Source organism: Corvus moneduloides, chromosome 19, assembly GCF_009650955.1.
Source record: "Corvus moneduloides isolate bCorMon1 chromosome 19, bCorMon1.pri, whole genome shotgun sequence".
Classification (NCBI taxonomy): domain Eukaryota; kingdom Metazoa; phylum Chordata; class Aves; order Passeriformes; family Corvidae; genus Corvus; species Corvus moneduloides.
In genome coordinates, this window is record NC_045494.1 from 2,274,827 (window position 1) to 2,281,487 (window position 6,661).

The following is a 6,661-nucleotide window of genomic DNA, read 5'->3' on the forward strand; positions in this document are numbered from 1 at the left end:
CTTTGGGTGCGACACGGGAACTGTCATGCGAACTATCCAACCCTTCCCACCAGGATAAACATTATCCAGGGGGGGAGCACAGCTGGTGCATGGAAAGTTATGAGCACAAACAGATGCTGTAAGCAGATGCTACGGGCGCTCCAGCCATACCTATCGAATTATTGTAAGGCGCTGAGAATACGCTCCGTGAGAAAACGGCAGGAAGTTCCCCTCTTTCTCCAAGCCGGAGGCAGCGACATCAAAGCGGAGCTTTTTTATCGCGGGGGGTGTCGCGACAGCGCGCGTGCGGCGCATCGCCTCCCCTCCTCAGGGAGAGGGGAAGAGACGGAGCAAGAAGGCGATTCTTACCTGCGGCGGCCGCGAGGGAGGTGCCGGCGCGGAGAAGGGGGTAGATCCGTGCCGAGGCCGTGCCCGGTGCCCGCTCCGCTCGCACTGCGCTCCCGCCCGCCCGCGGCCCCTTTTTGCGGGCGGCCATGGCACGTTTAATACGGCCCCGCCGGCCCCGCCCCCCGCGCGCCCTCAGCCAATCACAGCGCGGGGCGGGCCCGGGGGGCGGGGCCGCGGCGAGCACGGGCAGCGGGGCCGGCAGCGGCGGGGCCGGAGCGGAGCGCGGATGCTCCGGAGGGGCCGGGAAAGGAGCCGGAAAGGAGCCGGGATGCTCCGGAGCGGCGCACGGAGCCGGGGTTCCCGCTGCCAGGAGGGTCGCGGGAGAAGGCGTTGGGTCCCCCCCCGGTCCGCGCTGCAGCGGCTCGCCGGGTACCCCCTGCGGAAGCTCCCGCGGGCAGAGGGTGCCAGGAGAAGGCGCCGGCTCCCCCGGTGCACGGGGTCCCGGGAGTAAGGCAGCGGGTCCCCCTGGATCCTCGGATCCCCCGGTGCGGAGGATCCCCGGGTCCCCTGTGCAAAGGCTGCCAGGAGAAGGCACCGGATCCCCGGGTCCCCTCTGCGGAGGGTCCGGGAGAAGGCGCTAGGTCCCCGGATCCCCGGTGCAGAGGATCCCCGGGTTCCCGGTGCAGAGCGTGCCAGGAGAAGGCACCGGGTCCCCTCTGCGCCGGGTCCCCGGGTCCTCGGGTACTCGGTGCAGACGGTCCCGGGAGAAGGCGCCGCGTCCCTGGATCCCCAGTGCAGAGGGTCTCCAGGAGAAGACGCCGCGTTCCCCGGTCCCCGGTGCAGAGGGGGCCAGGAGAAGGCGCCAGGTTCCCGTGCGGAGACTCCCGGGAGAAGCTGCGGTGGAGAAACGGGGACGGCCGCGCTCCATCGGCTCTGCGGGGAGGCAGCGCCGGTGCGGTTTCGTTCCCCGGCCCCGGGACCCTCCGGTTGCTCCCGCGGGCACCCGGCACCTGCCGCGGGCATCCCCTCAGCCTCCCTCGGCAGCGATAAAGGCTTTTGCGGGACTTCACAGGGAGTTTGGGATGGTCCCGTGTGGGAGCTGGGTGCCCGCTCGCTCCTGTTCCCATGTTTTGGGCTGATGTCCGAGGCCCCTGGGCAGTGATGAGAAGAAATACCGGAGACAGAACAGTTTCGTTCCTTTTTTCCCTTTCTTATTTTAAGTGAAGGGAAATGCCAGGATGCAGGGTGTCCCATCCCAAACTCCCGACCCTAACAGGCACGAGAAGCCAGACAAGCACAGCACAGCACCTCTCCTAAACCGAAAATCCTTCTCTTTAACTCAGATGAAACATCCCTTCCAAAACAAGGGCTTTGATCCCTGGACTAAGATCTTTTGGAGCAAGGCTGGAAGCAAGGGAAGGACGAGCCTGGCTGCAGGGCATGGGATCCACGGCTTTGTTCCCTCAGTCACCTGTGACAGCTCGGTCAGGCTGGCCTGGGTTGAAATATGCAGAAATCCAAATGACTTTTAACAGCTTGTCCTCCCTACAGTGGACGTGGCCTAAGACAAAGAAAATAAGGATGAAATGCCTGGCCGGGAGCCTTGCAGGAACAAAAACAGCCTTGTAAGCACAGCCTGAGGTTTGCCAAGCTCCTGCTCTGATGGCCAGAGCAGGGGTGTTGGGTTCCAGGGCAGGTGTCCGCAGCAGGACACTGTCTCTGCCCTCGGGAAGCTGAGTTCCTGAGAGCCAACAGCTGAAATCCATGGAGGAGCCCGTGGTGTGCTGGAAAAATAAGGTGTCTGCTGATTGCAGGGGGGCAGAGCACTCCAGGCTTTAGGAACTGGCATAAACACCTTGAATTGCACCCAGCACTGCGACAGCAGCCCCTGAAACACCCAAAAACGGGTGCTGGGGATGCTCCCGGGAAAGGCAGCGGGAATCAGCAGAAGGTCAGCCTGGAGCTGCCGAAGGATAGACTGCTCCAAGCGGGTTGGCCTCCAGAGAGCTTCTTACAATGTCCAGAGCAGGCTGTAAATATGATTCCTTACTTTCCACAGCAATGCCAGGGCCTGCAGTCACTCCTCGTTGCTTAAACTCTCCTCCTCCTCCTCCTCTTCGTTTGTTTGCAAAGTTTCCAACTCTGCCACGAGCTGTCTTGAAATCCTCGGTGGAAATGCTCTGCCCAAATGCTCCCTCCTGGCGTGGAGGCTCCAAGAGCAGCCTCCCCACGCTGCTGCTGCTCCATCCCACCAGCTGCCGTGCCTGGCACCGGCGGCGTTTGCCGAGTTCCCCACATCCCCGATGAGGAAGTGCCGCATTGTTGCAGCAATAAACACAACGGCCGAGGGCAGCTGGTTCACGAGTGCCACATTTGTGTGTGCAGGAGGCGTAGAATTTACGTGGTGGGGAGGGGGAAGGAGAGACAAGTGCTTCTGTTTGTTGAGCAATCTGGCAAGTTGGGCAATCACGCTGTTTGTGAGTTGTTCTTGGGTGGCTCCGTTCGTTTGTAAGGGGAAAAGAAATGCAAAACTTATGAATGATGGATCTGGAAAGCAGAATCTATAAGGGGGATGACTGCAATTAGTTTATCCATTCAGTGAGATGAAGATAATTAAATGCACAGGATTTGAAAGACAGTTTGTGTACCTATAACAGAGAAAAGATTTCCCTTGTTGCTCTTTGTGTACTTCCCATGAACTGCTAAAATAACAATTTGAGGAACCTTGAAGAAGTATTTGCCCATCTATGTGGCAGTGAAATGAAGAGCTGTGATCCACTCCTGCTCAGAGGTGCTCAGCTGGGGGATGGGTGCAGCAATTCCCTGTGCAATATCTCCAAGATATTCCAGATTGCAGCCCGGCTTTGGAGACTCTTACTCAGCCTTTACTCATGCGAAGCGACTGATAAAAAATACAGCCCTACTACAGATTTATCTGCCCAGATGAGTAAGGCTTACTCAGCCATTCAGCATTTCACACGAGGCAGGGTAGAGCAGATCCATCACCACTGTTTCACAGCTCTCTCAAAGACGGGGCAGCTCTGCCCAGAAAGCTCTTCTTAGGATGAAATGTCGATTCTAAACCTATTGCACAGATAATGAAAACCATAACAGAGCCGCCTGCGTGGGCTCCAGCAACAGGAGCCCTTCCAAACCTCCAAACAGGGAAGCTGAAGTTACAAGAAAAGTTTCTAAAAAACCCTTTCCTGTTGCAACAAGCCAGGACAAAGAGGGTGAGACAGCTGAAAACTTAACCCTCAACGCTGAGCGAGGGGGTTGTTTTCCTTCTCTCCATGGATGGTTTTCCAATCTGAAACGTAGCCTTGCCTCGGAAATCTCTCACTGAAATAACAGAAGAGCGATGTGAAATGCTCGTGGGCTGAGGGATTTTCAAGGCAAGACCCTCTATCTGCAGCAAAAATGGTACCAAGGGAGAGGGAGGCTCTGGGAAGGAAGAACAGTCGCATATTTCTCCTGTCACAGTTCTCCCCTCAGTTGTCACCACAGCCACCCTGTCCCTCAGCTTGCAGATTGCCCCTGGAAGGAAATTTGGGAGCTGTGCTGCAGGCCCAGGCCTTGGCAGCTGCACCAGAGGCTTCAGCCCCTGCCTCACTCCACAGGAGACGTTATTAAATTGCTTTTTCTGCCTTGGCGCTGAAAGGACCTAATTATCAGATTGCATTAGTCCTCATCTCCTCAAGTGGCCAAATCTGCTCTGGTTCTCAAGGATTTTATTGCCAGCTGAAAATGGCTTAATTGTATTGTGCTTGCAAAGAAAACACGGGCTGGGGGAATCAGAGCTTTCCACAAGAGGAGAAGAAATGCCATAAATAACACGTTGGGCTTTTATTTTTTTGGGTCTCACCCTTTCCACGCATGTAAACTGGCGTGAGTTTGCCTTTCTTCCCTAACCATGAAGTCAACTGGAAAAAATTCCTCAGGAAAAGGTGGTTTCCCCATTCCCAGTAACCTCCTGGGGTTTAGGCATTAACTGGATCTTTATAGGTCCAATGCTGGGATCTCCAAGGGAAAATGAGCCCATGCTGGTAACAGAAGGAATGGGGAAATCCAATGAAAATTCCCCAGAGAGAAGCTTGCATGTTTGATAGGACTTGAGAGAGCAAATAAAGAGATTTGCAAGCAAATGGGATCTACAGATGTGCAGTTCTGCTGGATGAAAATGGCTTTGTCCATGGGAGGGATGAAACTCGACAGAGGAAATTGAATTTAGGCTTTGGGTACCTGAGAAGAGTGGAACTCAGACCCCATCCACGTTTGTTTTCTTCAACCATGTATTCTGTGTCCAAAAATCTTCACTTAAGATTTCAGGCTGCCTTAGTGAGGCTTATCCTAAAGGTAAATCACCGGGCAGCGACTGTATTTTGGAAAAAAAAAAAATATATTTTCAGTCTTTGCTGCTGCAGGAGGGGCATGTGGGGAGCAAGGTGAGGAAATCTTGAAATACCGAATTCCAAACAGAAATCCACTGCTAGCAGGAGCTGTATCTAACTCCCAATCCAACAGCAACCCACAAATTCTGCCAAGGAAAACTCCTTTCCAGCGCTGGATTCCGTGTGGCTCAGTTCTCACCAGATTAAGGCGCCTAATTTAAAGCATCTTTAGTTCCCAGCTAAACTTTCAGACCCAATAAAATGTGATGTTGGTAAAAAGGGAGCTCTGAGCTCTCCGTGCAGGGTCAAAGGCCTTTGAGTGATTAGGAAATATTCAGCTGATATTTCATGTACACCTGGCACATTCCATATTTTCTCCAAGCAGACAGGTCCAGCACTATTCAGGGACCTGTTTCCACAATCCAGGATTGTGGATAATCTTCCAGAAATCCAATAAATGGACATTTGGCATCGTTTGTGACACAGCAATATTCCATAATTTTCCTTGTCAAGCCATCAGTCAGTCGGGGCACTTTGAGCTCAGAGACAGCAGTGGGGAGGCGTTTTCAGATTAATGAGAAGGCATTTTCAGATAAACGAGGAGGAATAATTAGTGTGAGTGATCAAAGTGACCAAGCAATGGCATATTCCCAAAGCCGAGATTTTCCTGTTAATCTCCCAGTTATCTGCTGATCTCCCACAGCTCCCATTCTTTGGATATCTCCAGGGAAAGGGAGTTAGTGGTTAATAAAACTTGCCAGAGTGGTGAGAACATGCTCATGGAGCTGCCATGGGGATCTTGACAATTGCTGGAAGGAAAAGGGTTAAGAGCCAGCAGCTCCCACACGCACAAGTGTGGGACTGCACTTTCATTCTCTCCCTCGCAGCTCCAGCTGTGAATGCCACTGCCCTGCCAGGTTTTCCAAAACCGGGATCAGCTGAACGCAGCAGGGTGAGGGCATCTTGGTGTTTCTCTGGTTTTAAGACTCCTGGTTATGGATCTTGTCCGTGAGCAGGAGGCTCTCAAGGCAGTGGATGCCAGTTGGTTTTTAAGTGGTTCCCTGCTGTGGGCAGTCATAAATCAGAGTCATAAAATCCCAGAATTTGGGTTGGAAGAAACCTGAAACTCTTCCCATCCCACCCCCTGCCGTGGGCAGGGACACCTCCCACTGTCCCAGGCTGCTCCAAGCCCCAATGTCCAGCCTGGCCTTGGGCACTGCCAGGGATCCAGGGGCAGCCACAGCTTCTCTGGGCACCTTGTGCCAGGGCCTGCCCACCCTCCCAGGGAACAATTCCTTCCCAGTATCCCATCCATCCCTGCCCTCTGGCAGTGGGAAGCCATTCCCTGTGTCCTGTCCCTCCAGCCCTTGTCCAAAGTCTCTCCCCATCTTTCCTGTCAGCTCCTTCAGGCACTGGAAGGCCACAGTGAGGTCACCCCAAATCTTCTCTTCTCCAGGCTGAACAATCCCAACTCTCTCATCTTTTCCAGCCCCAATTCTTGTTCTCTTTTGGGAGAAAAGGCAAAGAGAATTGGGATTGTTCAGCCAAGTCAAGTCACCTGCTCGCTCCAAAGCCCTCGTGGTGCTTGGACAACTTTCAAGCTTCACCTGCAGAGCCCAAGGGGCTCAGGGACAGGGGCTGGGCCGTGTTTCTTTGGCTGCACCAGGGCAGGGATAAAGCAGAGACCTGAGAGTGCCACCACGGGCAGAGACGTGGAAAGTTTCCAATGGGAAAGGGAGTGGCAAGAAAGAACAAGAACTCAGTTGCAACAGCAAGAGCTGGAAAATTTTTTGTCTTTTCTAAGCAAAATTATTGCAAATCACCTGCCTTCTGTGCATCTCTGCTGCTGACAAACTGTGAATGCAGCTTGTATCCACACCTGGGGCACCAAAGGGATCAGAACCAGGCATCTTCACCTTCCAAGGTGAGGTTTGGTGGTTCCT

The 6,661-nt window shown here is 54.0% G+C and overlaps 1 long non-coding RNA gene across 1 annotated transcript; it reads right to left on the reverse strand.

Annotated features, from left to right (window-relative positions):
• Nucleotides 1-1,516: 1,516 nt before the first annotated feature.
• On the reverse strand, nucleotides 1,517-2,750 carry LOC116453689. The gene is made up of 2 exons (XR_004243903.1): nucleotides 2,378-2,750; nucleotides 1,517-1,888 (listed from the first exon to the last, which is right to left on the reverse strand). It is a non-coding gene; the product is annotated as an uncharacterized LOC116453689 (long non-coding RNA).
• Between the last annotated feature and the right edge of the window lie 3,911 nt (nucleotides 2,751-6,661).